This window comes from Pipistrellus kuhlii, unplaced genomic scaffold, assembly GCF_014108245.1.
Source record: "Pipistrellus kuhlii isolate mPipKuh1 unplaced genomic scaffold, mPipKuh1.p scaffold_m20_p_145, whole genome shotgun sequence".
In the NCBI taxonomy this organism is placed as follows: Eukaryota; Metazoa; Chordata; class Mammalia; order Chiroptera; family Vespertilionidae; genus Pipistrellus; species Pipistrellus kuhlii.
Genome location: NW_023425455.1, coordinates 142,795 through 162,500, shown reverse-complemented (window position 1 = coordinate 162,500; position 19,706 = coordinate 142,795). Strand labels below are relative to the sequence as shown.

At 60.3% G+C, this 19,706-nt stretch overlaps 1 protein-coding gene across 1 annotated transcript in view; it reads right to left on the bottom strand.

Moving 5' to 3' along the window:
- LRRC4B (leucine rich repeat containing 4B) overlaps positions 1-9,158 on the bottom strand; it is a 50,834-nt gene extending 41,676 nt beyond the window's left edge. The window contains exon 1 of the mRNA XM_036437627.1: positions 9,018-9,158. The gene's annotated coding sequence lies outside the window, so the exon portion shown is untranslated. The remainder of the gene's footprint in view (positions 1-9,017) is intronic.
- Positions 9,159-19,706: the final 10,548 nt, after the last annotated feature.

Here is a 19,706-nt window from a genome sequence, read left to right as displayed (position 1 = left end):
GGGGAGGGAGGGTGGTTGGGAGGCACTCAACCAAGGAGCTTAGAGACGTACTAGAGGCCGCTGTGCGATATTCGAGCAATAGGCCTTCCTTTCCCCGGCTGCCCTCCCAGCCGCCCGTGAGCCAGCAGTCCTTGCTTCTGCCTGAAGCACCACTCCATTAGCTCCCTCAGCAGCCCCCCATTCCCCTCTTAGCAAATTTACCTCCATCTTTGTTGGCTTAACTTGCATACTCACTCTGATTGGCTGTGGGCATAGCAGAGTGATGGTTAATTTGCATGTTTCTCTTCTATTAGGTAAGATATGCACAGCCCACGGACACAGACAATGAGACGGTGAGGACCTAGGTTGCGGGGGGAGGAGGAGGGACAGGGTCAGGTTGAAGGAAGTCAATGGGGGGAAAAAGAGGGAATCTATGTAATACTTTCAACAATAATTATTTTACAAAATTAAAAAGAGGGTGCTACTGCCTGGCCTGTGTGGTTCAGTGATGGAGTGTCAACTTATGAACAGGAGGTCACGGTTCCCAGGTTGTGAGCTCCATCCGCAGTGTGAGGCGTGCAGGAGACAGCCAATATCAGTGATCCTCTCTCATTGATGTTTCCCTCTCTCGCTCTCCCTCTCCCTTCTTCTCTGAAACCAATGTGTGTGTGTGTGTGTGTGTGCACATGTGCGTGTGAACTACTAAAAGTAATAAAAAGCTGGAAACTTCTTGAACTGGAACGTTCCTCAGACCTCGCTGTGAGCCCAGGGACCTTGTATGAGCACAGGCGCTGGGCTGGTGGGTCCCAGTGGGGTGAGACCCCGCATCTCAGGGGGCGCCCGGGGAGGCGCAAGGAGAGGCAGGTCTTCAGGGTGAATAAGGGGGGCCCTCACTCCCCCCACTCTGTAGGGGTTGCACCTGACCAGTCAGATCCTCAGCAACTAGGCTTGTGGCCCTGGAGAGGGGAATGACCTCTCGGGCCTCAGTTTGCTCATCTGCAAAATGGGTACATCGCTAACCCACCTCTCAGGATGGTGAAGCGCCCATGGTCTGAGCGCAGAGCCCGGCACACAGACTGCTCTGAGGGAAATGACTCTGACCGCGCTGAGCCACGCACCGGCCTCCGGGAGGGTGGGAGTGGGGGCGAGCGACTGGGGTCAGGGAACCCTGGGGTTGAACTCTCTTGGGGGCCCCTCCTGCCCTGCCCCCCAGATCTGCCTGTGACGATGATGGCACCTCGCCTGGTGGTGGGACATGGGCAGCGCTGGCACTGGATGGCAGCAGTGTTCCAGGGAGCTCACTTGGTTAGAGTGCCGTCCCGATTTGCCAAGGTTGCAGGTTCGATCCCCCGGTCAGGACACATACGAGGCACAACCAGCGAAGGCACCCATAAGTGGAGCAACACATCCACGTTTCTCTATCTCAAAATCAGTAAATTATTAGTAGTAGTGTTTTAAATATATTTTATTGATTTTTCACAGAGAGGAAGAGAGAGGGATAGAGAGTTAGAAACATCGATGAGAGAGAAACACCGATCAGCTGCCTCCTGCACACGCCCCACTGGGGATGTGCCCGCAACCAAGGTACATGCCCCTGACCGGAATGGAACCTGGGACCTTTCAGTCCGCAGGCCGACGCTCTATCCACTGAGCCAAACCGGTTTCGGCCAGTAAATTATTAAAAAAAAATTTTTTTTAATCTCTTTTTAAAAAGTTATTACTTTTGCCGAAACCGATTTCCCCTCTGGGCAGCTGGCGAAGGCCGGGGCCTGGGTTTGCCGCTTCCGCCGTGTGATGGTGGGCGGGGCCTCCGTTTCCCCATAGGCCGCCCCAGGGGTGATGATGGCGCCTCCCTGGACCACGCCAGAGGCTCTGCAGGGAGCCTGGCTCCTGGGGGCGCTCCGTGGAGGGGGGCTCCCCATCACTCTATGGCCTGCGTGTAGGGTTTCGGGCCAGATCCTGAGCTGGTGCCCAGGAACTGCTCTCCGGGGAGCTGGGGCTGGCACGGCACTCTGACCTTCCCGTTGGTCCCCGGCAGGACCCAGGGCTGAGCGGTCCAGGGGACACAGCCCAGGCAGGAGGGTCCCCAGCCCCCTGCATCCATGTCAGACACAGGTGCCTCAGTTCCCCCTCCAGGACTCAACTTTCTCTCTCAGCTGCCTTCTTGGGGACCCAGCCACCCCCTGGGACAGATTCCTACCCCACCCCACCCCTAACCCCCGCGACAGGCCCCACAGCCCATCTCCCAGGCCTCCCAGGCAGCCCTCCGCTATGCCTGCCATGACAACAGTTGCGACAGGTTTCCAGGCAACAAGGAGCATCCTGCCACCCTTCTCACTTTCCTGCCACCCCCCTAGCAGGGACCAGGAGGAAAGGGAGAGGGGTCTGGCCAGACAGGACAGGAGTACATGCTCCTGCACTGACCAGGGTGATGGTGAGGACCAGGGTGATGGTGAGGACCAGGGTGATGGTGAGGACGGAGGGTGATGGTGAGGACAGAGGGTGATGGTGAGGACCAGGGTGATGGTGAGGACGGAGGGTGATGGTGAGGACCAGGGTGATGGTGAGGATGGAGGGTGATGTTGAGGACTAGGGTGATGGTGAGGACCAGGGTGATGGTGAGGACCAGGGTGATGGTGAGGACGGAGGGTGATGGTGAGGACCAGGGTGATGGTGAGGACCAGGGTGATGGTGAGGACGGAGGGTGATGGTGAAGACCAGGGTGATGGTGAGGATGGAGGGTGATGTTGAGGACGGAGGGTGATGGTGAGGACCAGGGTGATGTTGAGGACGGAGGGTGATGGTGAGGACCAGGGTGATGGTGAGGACGGAGGGTGATGGTGAGGACCAGGGTGATGGTGAGGACCAGGGTGATGGTGAGGACGGAGGGTGATAGTGAGGAGCAGGGTGATGGTGAGGACCAGGGTGTTGGTGAGGATGGAGGGTGATGGTGAGGACGGAGGGTGATGGTGAGGACGGAGGGTGATAGTGAAGACCAGAGTGGTGGTGAGGACCAGAGTGATGGTGAGAAAGAGGGTGATGGTGAGGACGGACGGTGATGGTGAGGACCAGGGTGTTGGTGAGGATGGAGGGTGGGCAGAGACCTCTGGCAGAGGGGCTTCGAGTCTGGTAGGAAACGGAAGGAAGGAGTGTGGAGAGTGGTAGGGCCACAGTGTGCCCCTGGAGAAGAGAGAGAGAAACTCAGCCTGTGGACTGGCAGGTGAGGGGCTGGCAGGGCGGGTGAGAGGCTGGCAGGGCAGGTGAGGGGCTGGCAGGGCGGGTGAGGGGATGGCAGGGAGGGTGAGGGGCTGGCAGGGGGGGTGAGGGGCTGGCAGGGAGGGTGAGCGGGCTGGCAGGGTGGGTGAGGGGCTGGCAGGGCAGGTGAGGGGATGGCAGGGTGGGTGAGGGGCTGGCAGGGCGGGTGAGGGGATGGCAGGGTGGGTGAGGGGCTGGCAGGGCGGGTGAGGGGATGGCAGGGCGGGTGAGGGGCTGGCAGGGAGGGTGAGCGGGCTGGCAGGGTGGGTGAGAGGCTGGCAGGGCGGGTGAGGGGATGGCAGGGCGGGTGAGGGGCTGGCAGGGCGGGTGAGGGGATGGCAGGGCGGGTGAGGGGCTGGCAGGGCGGGTGAGGGGATGGCAGGGAGGGTGAGGGGATGGCAGGGTGGGTGAGGGGATGGCAGGGTGGGTGAGGGGATGGCAGGGTGGGTGAGAGGCTGGCAGGGCAGGTGAGGGGCTGGCAGGGCGGGTGAGGGGATGGCAGGGTGGGTGAGGGGCTGGCAGGGCGGGTGAGGGGATGGCAGGGCGGGTGAGGGGATGGCAGGGCGGGTGAGAGGCTGGCAGGGCAGGTGAGGGGCTGGCAGGGCAGGTGAGGGGATGGCAGGGAGGGTGAGGGGATGGCAGGGTGGGTGAGGGGCTGGCAGGGTGGGTGAGGGGATGGCAGGGCGGGTGAGGGGCTGGCAGGGTGGGTGAGGGGCTGGCAGGGTGGGTGAGGGGATGGCAGGGCGGGTGAGGGGCTGGCAGGGCGGGTGAGGGGATGGCAGGGAGGGTGAGGGGATGGCAGGGTGGGTGAGGGGCTGGCAGGGTGGGTGAGGGGATGGCAGGGCGGGTGAGGGGATGGCAGGGCAGGTGAGGGGATGGCAGGGAGGGTGAGGGGATGGCAGGGTGGGTGAGGGGATGGCAGGGCAGGTGAGGGGCTGGCAGGGAGGGTGAGGGGATGGCAGGGTGGGTGAGGGGCTGGCAGGGCGGGTGAGGGGCTGGCAGGGCGGGTGAGGGCAGGGTAGGAATTGGTGGCCCGCTGCTGGGAGGGTGCAGTTTCCAAAAAGCTGATAATCTGGATTTTTTTTGGAGACGTCTTGGGCGTCACATCACATTAGTCTCGCCTTACGACAGAGAGCTCCCGTATTTGTGAGCCGAGCCCACACCCATCTCCCAGAGTTACCACGTTCTCCTTGTGGTGAGAACGGAGGATGTGAAATCGCCAAGCTCCCGAAAGCAGGCTGGCCACGAATGGAACGTTTCGGTAGCACCACCAGCCACAGGGCGCCGGGGCGGGCTCAGGGTGCGGGCAGAGGCGGGCGGAGGGGGAGCAGCGAGGGGGGAGGCACAGGTGCAGACCCTGCGAGCAGAGGCAGAGTGGAGGCAGGTGTCACAGCAGATGGGGTGGGAGAGAGGAAGGCGGGGAGTGAGTCCAGGGCAGACAGATGAGTGAGGACAGGAAGGCGGGGGCCGGGGGCCGGGGGCCGGGGGCCGGGGTGAAGGGTCAGCCCGGGCGACAGGTGAGCGGCTGAGAGGCTTGACAGGGACAGTGCAGGTGACGCCTTATGACAGGCAGCAGGCCAGACAGGTGGGGAGACGGAGGACTGATAAAGGTCCCCGCAGGCAGGCCAGGTGACGGGGGGGTGGGGAGGGCAGACAGAGGTGGGGGTCGCTGTCTGGCCTGGAGCCCCGCCCCCCTCAGCTGTGCCTGGAGTGCGGCCCCCCCCCCCGAGGGGTGTGGGTGCCCAGGTGTGGGTGCCCATGGGCTCACAGGTCTCTCTACTTTCTCGAGGCATGTGAGTGGCCCTCAGACACCTACATCCTTTTTTTTTTATTTTTTAATTATTGATATATTTGTATTGATTTCAGAGAGAGAGAAACACCAATGAGTAGAGAGAACCATTGATTGGCTGCCTCCTGCACGCCCCGCACTGGGTATAGAGCCAGGAATCCGGGCAGGTGCCCTTGACCGGCATCAAAACCTGGGACCCTTCAGTCCGTAGGCCACAGCTCTGTCCACCGGGCCACACCGGCTGCAGTGGTCGGCAAACTCATTCGTCCACAGAGCCAGATACCAACAGGACGACGATGGAAATTTCTTTGGAGAGACACATTTGTTAAACTTCGACTTCTTCTAACGCCACTTCTTCAACATGGACTGCCCAGGCCGTGGTATTTTGTGGAAGAGCCACACTCAAGAGGCCAAAGAGCCGCATGTGGCTCGAGAGCCGCACTTTGCCAACCACGGGGCTAGGGCAAGGTTTGTTTATATATATATATACACACTGAGTGGCCAGATTATTGTGATTTCTGAACGCATAATAATCTGTATATCCTATATAATAAAAGGCTAATATGCAAATTGACCCCTCAACCAGGAGTTCCACCAGCAGGCAGACTGGCCAACCGCCCATGTCCCCTCTTCCTGGCCAGGCTGGCCTGACCCAACCCACGAATTCATGCACTGGGCCTTATATATATATATACACTGAATGACCAGATTATTATGCATTCAGAGATCACAATAATATGGCCACTCAGTGTATATATATATATATTTCAGAGAGGAAAGGAGAGAGAGAAACATCAATGATGAGAGAAAATCATTGGTTGACTGCCTCCTACATGTCCCCCTGGCTGGGGATCAAGCCTGCAACCGGGACCTGTGCCCTCGGCCAGAATCGAACCTGGGACCCGTCAGTGTGCAGGCCAAAGCTCTATCCACTGAGCCAAACCGGCTAGAGCTAAAGTCTGATTCTGCTGTCGGTCCCTTCCAGCAAGGAGCCCCTGACTGGTGGGAGGATTCTCCCAGCCGCCTGGCGGTGGGACTGGGGGGGTGCTGGGCCCCACGGGGTGGACTCAGTCCAGCTCCCCCACCCTCGGCCCTCCAGCCGGGCTCTGCGCCATGTGGCAGCCTGTGGGCCTCCGTCCTGGCCCTGAGGCCACCTGCCTGCCCCTGGCCTGTCAGTGAGGGTGAGGCTCCGGCGACTTCTCTCCATGAGGGCCGCCTCGGTCTCCCCTCCAGGCCTGGGTGTGAGGGGCTGTGTGTGTGAGTGTGAGTGTGGGTGTGTGTGTGAGTGTGTGTGAGTGTGTGTGTGTGTGTGTCTGTGTGAGTGTGTGTGTGAGTGTGAGTGAGTGTGTGTGTGTGTGTGAGTGTGAGTGTGTGAGTGTGTGTGAGTGTGAGTGAGTGTGTGTGTCAGTGTGTGTGCCCCTCCCGCACCTCTGCCTCCACATGCCTCCGTGCCTCGCTCACATACTCCCACCCTCTGCCTCTGGCCCCCCAGGCCCTCTGACAGTCACACCCCACCCCGCACCCCGCACCTCTGCCTCCTTCCAGCCAGCACCGTGGGTCCCACCCTCCCCGTCTGTGGCTCCCTGGGGTGTGCCCTGGCTCTCCCTTTCCTTTGGAAATGGAGTAACTGTGTGTGTGTGTGTGTGTGTGTGTGTGTCTGGCTGTGTGTGTGTGTGTGTGTGTGTGTGTGTGGCTGTGTGAGTGTGTGTGTGTGGCTGTGTGTGTGTATGTGGGGGGGTGCCTCTGGCTCTCCGGCCCCCACCTGTCTGTCCTGTCTGAGCCTCAGGCCTCCACCTGCCCCGCTGGGTCCCTCAACCCCCTCGCCCCAGGCTGCACTGGACACCCAGGCGGCAGATGGGGTGGGATCCGAGGGATGGGGTGGGATCCGAGGGATGGGGTGGGATCCGAGGGATGGGGTGGGATGGGATAGGGTGGGATCGGGGGATGGGGTGGGATGGGATGGGGTGGGGTGGGATCCGAGGGGGGCAGGGGTGTGAGGGGAGAGCAGGCCGGAGACGCAGGTCAGAGATGAAGAGCTGGTGCCTCGGGAAGGGGGGTGATAGCGGCAGGTCCTGGGGAGGGGAGTTGGGGGGGTGGGGAGTTGGGGGGCCGGGGTGGGAGAGGAGGGGGGCCGCGGTGGGAGTTTGGGGGGCCGGGTGGAGAGGAGGGGGGCCGAGGTGGGGAGTTGGGGGGCCCGGGTGGGGAGTTGGGGGGCCGGGGTGGAGAGGAGGGGGCCGGGGTGGGGAGTTGGGGGGCCGGGTGGAGAGGAGGGGGGCCGGGGTGGGAGTTTGGGGGGCCGGTGTGGAGAGGAGGGGGCCGGGGTGGGGAGTTGGGGAGCCGGGGTGGAGAGGAGGGGGCCGGGGTGGGGAGGTGGGGGGCCGGGGTGGAGAGGAGGGGGGCCGGGGTGGGGAGTTGGGGGGCCGGGGTGGGGAGTTGGGGGGCCCGGGTGGGGAGTTGGGGGGCCGGGGTGGAGAGGAGGGGGGCCGGGGTGGGGAGTTGGGGGGCCGGGGTGGAGAGGAGGGGGGCCGGGGTGGAGAGGAGGGGGGCCGGGGTGGGGAGTTGGGGGGCCGGGGTGGAGAGGAGGGGAGCCGGGGCAGCGCGGGGCCGCTCGCAGCTGCCTGCGGGGCCGGCTGTCTGGCGGCGCGGCGGGATGTGAGGCGCATGGCAATGGGCGCTGCGGAGGCCGCGGCCGGACTGCGGCTCCGGCTCCGGCTCCGGCTCCGCGGGGGGCGGGGGCCGGGCCGCTCCCCTCCGGGCGGCGCTCCCCGGGGAGTTCCCGCCGGAGGTGTCCCCGGAGGGAGGACCGGGCCGGGGGAGCGGCGGGGCGGGAGGAGGGGTGCGGGGTGCGGAGGGGGCTGGGGGCAGGGGAGTGGCGGGAGCGGGCCGGCCGGGGGGCGAGGGGCGGCGCGGGGGGCACAGCCCGGAGGGGCCCGGGGCCCGGGGAAGGGGGTTCGGACGGGCCCTGGCGGGACCCTGGAGAGCGCCCGGCGGCCGGAGTGGGACGGAGCCGGGGTGGACCGAGCGGGAGCGGCCGGTGGAGGAGAGGCCGGTGGGGGGCTCGCCCCGGGGGGGGGGGTCCTGGGTGAGGAGATCGGAGGGAAGGTCACAGGAGGGGGTCCCGGGCAGACAGGGGCCTGCGAGAAGGGGGCGGGGCGCTGAAGTTGGGGTCCCCTGGAGAGAGGGGTCAGGGAGGGAAATGGGGGGTCAGGGATGGGGGGTCCGCAGGGGAAGCGAGGGGCAGGGGAGGGCCCCAGGAGAGCAGGTGTGAGGGGGGCAGCAGGTGGGGGAGGGGGACCCCGAGAGGAGAGGGCTGAGGACCGTGGGGGGCAGGTAGTGGCCCCGGGAGCCACGTGCCCGGGGACGGCAGGCCCCGCGCCGAATGGGGTCACGGAAGGGGGCGTCTCGGGAGGAGGGACGGGCAGGGGCAGGTTCTGTGTTGGGGGGCTGGGCGGGCCCCGGGGGGCGAGGGGCGGAGGCTGGGGAGGGGGCTGCCTCGCTCGCCGTCACCCCCTCCGTCTCTCCCGTTCTCACTTCCCAAACTCCCCGGTTCTCCCCGGTTGCCACGGCAACGGCTCCTGCCAGGCGCGGTCACCAAGGAAACCCCGTGCCCGCCTCTCCCCCCGCCCCCCCCGCCCCATCCCTGGATGCCCCCCCATCCACCCGGCAGCGCGGCGTGGAGGGTGGGAGGGGCAATGGCGGGGGGGGGACCCGAACAGGGTCCCGGACCTGCACCCGCGGGCCCCCACCCCGAGCTGCACCCCAGCCCCGCAGCGGCGTGCGCAGCGGCCGCGGGACGTGCACCCCCATCTGCCGGTTCCCGGGACGCGGCGGCCCCGACACAGAACCCGCCGGAACCCGAGACACCCCCCCGCCTCCCCCGCGGTGCTCCCCGAGGCCCCTCCCCCCAGGCCCGGGACCCGGTCCCCTCGTTAGAGGGCGCCCCCCCCGCGCCCCGCGGTCCCCCCCGCCCCCCGCGCCCCCGGCGGCTACTCACAGCGGGGAGCGGGCTCCTTCCGGGGGGCAGCATGCCCGGCGCGGGGGGGACCCCCCCAGTGAGGCGCGGGCCGTGGGGTGCGCGGCGCTGCGGGAGGCGCGGGGGGCGGGGCTGCGGCCGGCCTGGCCCCCTCCCCGCTCCGGGGCCGGGGTCCGAGGGTCCGGGGGGAGCTCCGGGCTCCGGGCTCCGGGCTCCGGGCTCCGGGGGGGGCTCCGCAGCTGCAGGGCCGCCGCCCGCCGCCCGCCCGCCGCTCCGCCCGGCGCCCTGGCCCGCGGCCGCCGCCGCCTTCCTCTCGTCGCCTTCCTTCCTCCTTCCTCCTCCTCCTCCTCCTCCTCCTCGGCCCGCGCCTTCCTTCCAGCCTCCCGCCGCCGTCGCCGCCGCCGCGGGCCGCTCCCCCCACCCACCCCCCCGGGCCCCGGCCCGGCCCGGCCCCCGCCTGGGACGGTGCGGCAGCGCCCGGAGCAGGAGAGCGGCGGGGACGGGAGCGGAATACTGATGTGCAGGGAGGAGGGGGAGCGGGGAGGGAGGAGGGGGAGCGGGGAGGGAGGAGGGGGAGCGGGGAGGGAGGAGGAGGGAGCGGGGAGGAGGAGGGGGGAGCGGGGAGGAGGGGGGAGCTGCCCAGGAGGAGAGGAGGGGGAGCGGGGAGGAGGGGGGAGCTGCTGGGGAGGAGGAGGGGGAGCGGAGCGGGAGGGGAGGGAGGAGGAGAAGGAATGAGAGAGAGGGAGAGGGGGAAGGGGAGGAGGAGGGAGAGGGGGGAGAAAAAGGGAGGAGATGGGGGAGGGGGAGGGGAAGGAGGGGAGTGGGGGAGGGAGGAGAGAGGGAGGATGGAGGGGGGAAAGAGAGGGAGGATGAGAGTGGGAAAGAGAAAAAGAGAGAGGAAGAAAGGGAAGGGGAAAGGAAGGAAAGGGGGGAGAGAAGTGGGCAGAGACGGACAGAGAAGGGCAGAGGGAGCAGTGCCCTGGAGGAGGAAGTGGAGAGGTCCCTCTGGGTAACTGCGGGGGGGAGGGGGGTCAGAGGGAAGGATGGAGGGATGGAGGCAGGAGGGAAGGAGGGAGGAGGTTCGGCTGGGCCAGGCCCGCAGCTGAAGGTGTGGAAGGGAGGGGGGGGGGGGACGGGGCAGAGAGGCCTGGAGAGGACGGGAGGAGCAGAGAAGGCAAACTGTGGGGTGATGCGGGGAGAGGGGGGAAGAGGGGGGAAGAGGGAGCTGGGAAAGGGCTGTCACTAAGACCAGAGGGGTCCCCACCGGGGCCCTGGGCTCTGGAAGTAGCGGGATGGCGGGCCCTGGGTCAGAGCCAGCCGCAGGTCAGATGCAGGCGCGGGGAGGGGGCAGGGGGCAGGGCCCACACCCGCCCGTCCTCTCCTCTCACCTCCCCTGCCAGGCGGCGGTGTGGGGCCGCTTTTAGAACTGTGAAGCGGTCGCTGCACCTGGGGTGCAGGGAAGGGCGGCCAGCGGGAGGCTGGAGAGGTCGCCTGCCCCCCCCCCCTCGCCCCATCAGCGCCCCCCCCCCGCGTCTGCTACCCCGGAGGTTTGGGCACCCTCCAAGGGCGCCCGGCTTGGGAAATTAGGGGGCAAAGAAACCAGCCTCCTGGAAGGGCCGCAGCCCCTGCCCAGGCCCCGGGTCTCCTGCAGGTTCTGGAAGGAGGGCAGGAACTTCGTCTGGTCCTTGTGCCCCCAGCGAGCGGCCACTAACTCCGGACACAGAGGAGAGAGAAACGATAAGGTTCCGGGACCCGCCCCCCGCCCCCCCTCTTTGCCCTCCTCATCCTGAGAGCTCGGGTGGGGAAGGTGTGGCAGAAATGGGGAGAACCGAAGGCTGTCTGGGGAGGGGGGAGGGGGTGCAGGGAGGAAGGGGGGCCGGAGACAGACCCCGAGGTCACAGGACAAGCGAGGTCACGTTTGGGTGCCCACGAAGTGGCTGTGGGTGGGGCTGGGTTAACCCGGAGATGTGAGAGCTGCAGAGAGGGGAAACTGAGGCAAGCAGAGGCAGGCGAAGGCCAGGGAGCAGCAGTGGGCTCCCACCCGGGGCGCTGCCACCATCTGGTTTGGGAGCCGGAGGTGTGAAGCAGTGGCACCCCAGTGGGCCGCGGAGCGCAGCCCCAAGGTCAATGGCGACGCAGGCAAAACAGTAATAATAATAATAATAATAACAACAACAACAACGGGGCCAGCGTGCCCTGTGTTGCCGCCACCGCGGGCTGGAACTCCTCACTGATTCCTCACCACCTCCTGAACCCGGTCCTCAAGGCCTGGCTGTGCCCCCAAGGCCTCCTGAGGAGGTCTGGGCCCTCGCTGCCTGTGGGGCGAGATGCCGGATGTGGGACCGAAGGAGATCCGAGTGGCCCTCATCCCCCAGGGCTCACGGAGGCCTGGTGGGTGCCAGACGCTGGCGGGACCGAGAAGCAGCTGCCTGGAGCTGGGCTTCTGGAAAGGCCCCCCCCCCCCCAGGACCCATTTCAGAGAAACCTGAGGGTGTCGCCCGAGGGAGGGCGGACGGGCTGACTGGGGGCAGCACAGAGCACAGACTTATCTGTGATCCAGGGGGTCCCTCTGCAGAGAGTGGCTTTTTAAAATATACGTTTTTATTGATTTCAGGCAGAGAGAGGAAGAGAGAGAGAAACATCAGTGATGAGAGAGAACCATTGATCGGCTGCACCTCCCACTCCGGGGATCAAGCCCGCAACCCGCACATGTGCCCCGTCCGGGATTCCAACCCTGACCGCCTGGTTCTGTGGTCGGCAAACTGCGGCTCTTGAGCCACGTGCGGCTCTTTGGCCCCTTGAGCGTGGCTCTTCCACAAGATACCACGGCCTGGGCGAGTCTATGTTGAAGAAGTGGCGTCAGAAGAAGTTGAAGTTTTAAAAATGTGGCTCTCTGAAGAAATTTCCATCGTCGTCCTGTTGGTTTTTGGCTCTGTGGACTAGTGAGTTTGCCGACCACTGTCCTGGTTCCTAGGTCGCTGCTCAGCCACGGAGCCCCGCTGGCCTGGCTGGGCGGGAGAAAGAGGCTTTTAAGATGAGACAGAAACAACCAAAGTCGGTTTGGCTCAGTCCGGTAGAGCGTCGGTCTGCGGACTGAAGGGTCCCAGGTTCGATTCCGGTCAAGGGCATGGACCTTGGTTGCAGGCACATCCCCGGTAGGGGTTGTGCAAGAGGCAGCTGGTCGATGTTTCTCTCTCATCGACGTTTCTAGCTCTCTATCTCTCTCCCTTCTTCTCAATAAAATATATTTAAATATCAACAAAATATCAATAAAATATATTAAAAAAAAAAAAAAGATGAGACAGAAACAATGAGGAAGAGGCAGCCTGTGGGTGGGCAGGGGAGTCCCCGGGTGGAGGAAGGTGGAGCAGAAGGCCTGGCTGGGCAGTGAGCTTGGCCCCGTGGAGGGAGGAAACAGGACGGGTGTGGTAGGATGTCCAGGGGCGGGACAGGGGGGAAATGGGGACAGAGGCTCAGGGCCAGCTCACACACACACCAGCCTCAGTGCTCTCCATCTCCTGGACATTGCTACAGTGTAACTCCAGCAGCAATCCTGAGCACGGCCCCCTCCCTTTTTTTAATTAATTAATTAATTAATTAATTAATTTATTTTTAAAATATATTTTATTGATTTTTTACAGATAGGAAGAGAGGGATAGAGAGTTAGAAACATCGATGAGAGAGAATCATCGATCAGCTGCCTCCTGCACACCCCCTACTGGGGATGTGCCCGCAACCAAGGTACATGCCCTTGGCAGGAATCGAACCTGGGACCTTTCAGTCCACAGACCGATGCTCTACCACTGAGCCAAACCGGTTTCGGCCCTTTTTTCTTTTTTTTTTTTTTTAAATCCTCACCTAAGGATATGTTTTAATTGATTTTTAGGGAGAGTGGAAGGGAGGAGGGAGGGGCAGAGAGAGAGAAACATGGATGTGTGAGAGAGACACGCTGATTGATTGCCTCCCACACGTGCCCTGACCTGGGCTGGGGATTGAGCCTGCAACCCAGGTATGTGTCCTTGACCGGGAATCAAACCCAAGACCCGATGGTCTGTGGGCTCTAACCACTGAACCGAACCAGCTAGAACCCACTTTTCATTCCCATTTCCCACATTGACTGAGGCCTACACTGCACCAGAAACCCTATTCCCTAAGAAGGGGTGGGGGTAGGCACTCCCATAGTAATGGAGGCTCAAATGGTATGTTTGCTATTTCAAAAAACTGAATGGCAACCATAGATTTCCTCTGGGATGGTGTGTCAAGGGTTAAATACCACATTTATTTACATCAAGCTATAATTTTATTTTATTTTTTAGAAATCCACTCCAGGTTTTCACAGCTTGTCTCAACCTGATCAGAGAAGTTCTGATGGGCCTTGGCTAGTGTGCTCAGTGATTATAGCATCGGCCCATGCACCGAAGGGTCCCGGGTTCAATTCTCAATCAAGAACACGTGCCTGGGTTGCGGGTTCCATCCCTGGCCCCAGTCAGGGTGTATGTGGGAGGCAACCAATCAATGCATCTCTCTCACATCCATGTTTCTCTCTCCCTCCCTCCCCTCCCTTCCATTCTCTCTAAGAATGAATGGAGAAAAAATACTGTTGGGTGAGGATTTTTAAAAAAATATATTTTATTGATTTTTTACAGAGAGGAAGGGAGAGAGATAGAAACGTCGATGAGAGAGAAACATCGGCCTCTTACACACCCCCTACCGGGGATGTGCCTGCAACCAAGGTACATGCCCTTGCCCTTGACCGGAATCGAACCTGGGACCTTTCAGTCCACAGACCGACGCTCTACCACTGAGCCAAACCGGCTTCGGCTGGGTGAGGATTTTTTTAAAAAAGGTCCTGATGGGCAGTGAGGTGAACCTTTGGTAAATATGGGGAAAGGAAGATGTTTTTCACTTCATGCAGTTTGGTTTGCTCAGGAAACCCTCTCAAGGTGTGACCCCCCAGCGCGCCCCTGTTGTGTTTGTACACTGAGTGCCTGCGGGGAGCCCTCCCCTCCCGGGTAAGGGGGTCCGAGAGGAGGTCTGGGGTGGGAACCTCACCGGGTGTGCTCAGCAAGGCCCTGGCTCCCTCCAGTTCTGGCCTTCCCTGTGCCTCCACCCCAGGCCCAAACTGCTGCAAGCACCGGAAAAGGAACATGGGGCTGGACGCCCAACTTAAAAAAAAAAAAAAAAAAAGGTACTTTATTGATTTCTTACAGAGAGGAAGGGAGAGGGATAGAGAGTTAGAAACATCGATGAGAGAGAAACATCGACCAGCTGCCTCCTGCACACCCCTACCGGGAATGTGCCTGCAATCAAGGTACATGCCCTTGACCGGAATTGAACCTGGGACCCTTCAGTCCGTAGGTCCAGCCTCCATCCACTGAGCCAAACCAGCTAGGGCAATAAAAAAAAAATTATAAAAAAGGGGTAAATCAGATCACATTATTCCTATCCCAAGACATTCTGAGGACTCCCCACCCTACTCTGAGTGAAGCCTGTATCCCTAACGGAGGCCTCTAGGCCCTGTGTGGTCTAGGCCCGATGCCATCCACCCTCACGTCCTGCCACTCGCTCCCTGCGCTCCAGCTTCTCCCGCTCGGTGAGCTCATTCCGACCTCAGGGCCTTTGCAGGTGCTGCTCTCTGCCCGGAACGTTTCTCTCCCGGGTTTGCACCTGGCTGGCTCCTTCTAGTTTTCAGGTCTCAGTTCGACTATGGCCGCCTCAAAGGGGCCCCTTCCACCCTCTCCCACCCTCTCCCGGCCACTCTCTGTACCCGTCTCTGTGCTGCCTTCTTCTGCGCATTTATCCACAACTGACATGTTCTTACGCATTTGCCTGCTACTCGCGGGCTGCTCTCTCCCCAGAAGGCCAGCTGCCTGAGAACAGAGGCTGGCCCCCGCCAGGCCTGCATCCCCGGCGTCTGGAAAGTGTCAGGAGAATTGCACGTTGTCATTAAACTTGTTGACCACAACATGCTCCGTCCAATCTTCTATGCACATGGACTGTTCCTTCTTGAAAGAAAATCGGCCCTCAGCATAGCAAACACGGACTGGCCGTGTGGCCTCTCCTATGCGGTAGCCTTACAACGACGATGCAGATAGGAATCTTAGCATCCTGGAGGCCAGAAGTCCACGGTCAGTCTCCCTGGGCAACGTCAGACGCAGGGACAGAGAACAGACTGGCCGCTGTCAGAGGGATGGGACCTTTGGGGCTCGGTGCAAAGGTGAAGGGATTAAGAAAAAAACGCAAAATGCCCTGGCCGGTTTGGGTTCAATCTCTGGTTGATTTCAAAGAGGAAGGGAGAGAGGAGAGAGATAGAAACATCAATGATGATAGAGAATCATGGATTGGCTGCCTCCTGCATGCCCTCTACTGGGGATCCAGCTTGCAACCCAGGCATGTTCCCTGACTGGGAATCAAACTGTGACCTCCTGGTTCATAGGTAGGCACTCAACCACTGAGTCATGCTGGCCAGAAATAAATCCATTAAAAAAAAAAGAAAAAGAAAAAACTAGCCCTAACCGGTTTGGCTTAGTAGATAGAGCGTCAGCCTGCAGACCCAAGGGTCCCAAGTTCGATTCTAGTCAAAGGCATGGACCTTGGTTGCGGGCACAGTAAGGGGTGTGCAGGAGGCAGCTGATCGATGTTTCTCTCTCATCGATGTTTCTAACTCTCTACCCCTCTCCCTTTCTCTCTGTAGAAAGTCAATAAAATATATTTTTTAAAATAAATAACTAATTAGTCCTAACTGAGGAATTAGATGGAGGATGATTTTTTTTTTTTTTTTTAATAATGTGATGAGGCATCCAGTTCTCACTCCTGCCGGTGTTGGGATGAGGATGCTTAACCACATCCTCTTCAGCACTGACGTCACCAGTCAGCTGTGGCTTTGCCAGGCCTGTGCAGGACATATATGTTGACTGTCCCCCCAAAATGCTTGCTTGCTTGCTTTCTTTCTTTCTTTCTTTCTTTCTTTCTTTCTTTCTTTTTTTTTTTTTTAACATCTTATTTATTTTTTACAGAGAGGAAGGGAGAGGGAGGGAGAGAGAGTGAGAAACATTGATGAGAGAGAAACATCAATCAGCTGTGTCCTGCACACCTCCTACTGGGGATGTGCCCGCAACCAAGGTACATACCCTTGACCGGAATCGAACCCGGGACCTTTCAGTCCACAGGTTGATGCTCTGTCCACTGAGCCAAGCCAGTTTCGGCTTCTTTCTTTCTTTCTTTCTATCTTATTTATTTTTTTACGGAGAGGAAGGGAGAGGGATAGAGTTAGAAACATCGATGAGAGAGAAACATCGATCAGCTGCTTCCTGCACACCCCCTACTGAGGATTTGCCCGCAACCAAGGTACATGCCCTTGACCGGAATCGAACCTGGGATCTTTCAGTCCACAGGTTGATGCTCTGTCCACTGAGCCAAACCGACCAGGGCCCCAAATGCTTTCTTGACCATTATCAGCCAAGAGGCAGCACGAGGGGAAAGCCTCCAGGGGAAATCGGGAGAGACTGCCACTGACCCCGCCCTGTCTCAGAGCTGCTTTCTCCACGAAGACCAGCGGACGCGGGGCCCGGAGCACGCAAGTCCCAGTGGCATTTGGACAAATCACTTAATCGCTGGAACCGCCGCTGTTCCAATGGCAGAACGGGGTCAACAAAGCTGCCTTCCCTGGTGTGCAGCAGACACAGAATGCCGGGGCTGCCCTCTCGCTCACAGGTGAGCTGCCAGGCCTGGGGTGGGGGTTGGGGGGGTGAGAGCACTGGGCGGAGTGAGACATGGCTAAGGGGCCAGTGCCTCGCAATATCAGCCAGTCTGCCATCCTAGCAAGTAACAGAACCCCAGTGGAAACTGGAGGAAGAAAGAAAGAAAGAAAGAAAGAAAGAAAGGAAGGAAGGAAGGAAGGAAGGAAGGAAGGAAGGAAGGAAGAAAGAAAGAAAAGGGGGAGTGCACATTTCGTGGTTAATGTAACGGTCAAGTTCACAAGTAGAGTCTGCATCAGAAACAGCTGCATCAGGCGCCCGTCTTCTGTTTCTCCCACCTGCTTTCCTTGCTTTCCCTTCCTTCCCAGCAGCCTCTGCTCTGCTAGGGCGGGGCCACCAGCTGCCTTCAGGGGACCTGACAAAAAAAGTTAAAAAAGAGCCCCTGTGAGAGACAAGTTCAAACCCCACTGCTACTGGGCGGTGTGGCTCAGTGGCTGAGCATCGACCTATGAATCAACCAGGAGGTCACGGTTCAATTTCCGGTCAGGGCACAAGCCGGGGTTAGGGGCTCAATGACCAGCAGGGGGCCTGCGGGAGGCAGCCGATCTGTGATTCTCATCATTGATGTTTCTCTCTCCCTCTTCTTTCCTCTCTGAAATCAATAAAAATAAATTTAATACACACACACACACACACACACACACACACACGCCATTACCTCTGAGTGGATAAATTTCAAAAAGGCGTCCCTCCATCCCGCCCTGGCCCAGTCCTGCATTGAACCATAATTTCTTTAACGTAAGTCCCAGGCTGGAAGGTTTGCTTAGAGCCGGGGTCGGCAAACTGCAGCTCGGGAGCCACATGCGGCTCTTTGGCCCCTTGAGTGTGGCTCTTCCACAAAATACCACGGCCTGGGCAAGTCTATTTTGAAGAAGTGGTGTTAGAAGTTGAAGTTTAAAAAACGTGGCTCTCCAAAGAAGCCTCAATCGTTGTCCTGCTGGTATTTGGCTCTGTGGACTCATGAGTTTGCCGACCGCTGGAGAGCAGCGCGGGCTGACGGGGGAAGCCCGGGCCGTGTGAGCAGCAGCCCTGAGAGCAGCGGATGGCCCCTGGCGGCTGCAGGCTGCAGCCTCCCAGCTCGCCGCGCCCAGTCCGAAGGGAACCCCAGAGAGCCTGAGGCCCAGGGAGGAGTTCGCTCCACGGAACTCGCTGCAATGGAAGGAGGACAGGGAGAGTCCCCAGGCGACATGGTGCCATTGTTAGAAAAAGGAGGAATGCTCATAGGCCAGCCAGGCCACGGGTAAGCCTCCCACCCGGCTAGGAGCTGTCAGTCTAACGAGGGGCAGAAGACAGATGCACAAGAGCCTTGGAAGTCAAATGTGGAAGGGCACCTCATCAAGTGTGTGTGGGATAGCTAGACTCTGTACGGTCACGTGACTGCTTTGGCCAATGGCAGGTGGGCACTCTGCACGGTCACGTGACTGCTTTGGCCAATGGCAGGTGGGCACTCTGCAGGTCACGTGACTGCTTTGGCCAATGGCAGGTGGGCGGAAACAGCATCAATTCTGAATCTAGGACTGAGCGACTTGGGACCTTGTCTTTATCCTGAGGTCTCTGCTCTGTGTCTCAGTTGACCTGCCCTCAGCCTGGCCCCTGGGATCAGCCCCTGGAGCTCCCCTGAGCCAGCCAGGCCTGCAGCCCACGACAGAGCAGCCCGAGATCAGCCGGTCTGGCACATAAACAACAACACATGGTGTTTTGAATTGATTTTTTTTTTTTTTTTTTAGAGAGAGGAAGCATTAGTGTATGGAGAGAGAAAAAGAGAGAAACATCCTGATCAGTTGCCTCCCATATGCGCCCCCCCCCCCTGGGATGGACTTTGCAACCCAGATATGTGCCCTGACCAAGACTCGAACCCGCAACCTTAAGTGTACAGGATGATGCTCCAACCAACGGAGCCACTGGCCAGGGCACACACGACTGTCATTGAAGTTGCTGGGTTCCTGGCATTGCTGACACAGCAGTCGCTGACAACGACAGGAAGTGCTTATTGAAATGAAAACGGACACGCCCCCATTCCCCCCCCCCCCCCCCCCCCCCCAGGAGACATGCGTGTCCCCAAGGAAACCTGTGTAAAGACGGTCCGGGCGCCGCTGCGGGTAAGAGCAGAGAAGCCAAAAATAACCTCCCCGTCCAGCAACAGGAGAATGGGCCCAGAAACGCGAGTGCTCTGGAATATGGTGGCAGCTTTCGAAAGAAGCCGCCTGGCTCGATTTAAATAGATCTGGGTAGGTTTCCCAGCACAACGCGGAGCTGAAAGAGCAAGCTGCGGGACAGCATGTGCGGTGTGATCCAATGGATGTGAAAACACACTCGCATGCTTGCTCAAAACAATACTACTCATTCACTCAATACTATGCGTCCGCGGCCTTCCTGGGTACACAGACGCCCTCAGACCGAGGCCTGGAGGGACCGCCATCCGCTGCTGGCCACGGTTACTGCCAGGACCGAGTCTCGGATTGGAAAGAGGTGATGGAGGGGGACTTGAGCTTCATCTGTAAACTGCTGTTATTTTTAAATATATTCTTATTGATTTCAGAGAGGAAGGGAGAGGGAGAGAGAGAAACATCCATGATGAGAGTCTTTGATCGGCTGCCTTCTGCATGCCCCTCACCCCCCAGTGGGGATGGAGCCTGCAACCCGGGCATGTACCCTTGACCAGAATCAAACCCGGGACCCTTCAGTCTGGAGTCTGACGCTCTATCCACTGAGCCAGGGCGAGGGCTATATGCTTCTTCCAGCAACACCAGCTTTCTGTCCCCCAGTGCACCAAACGTCCATCCTTTCCCTCGCTCTTCCTTTGGCTTAGAACCAATGTTGGAAAAGCCAAGGGGCAGACCAAGTACAGGTTCAAGGACCAACTGAGGATGGGCCCTCCATAAATTTTTTTTTTTTTGGGGGGGGCGGATTTAATATTGCAAGAAGCCATTATGGAGAAAAAAAGAGCATGGGT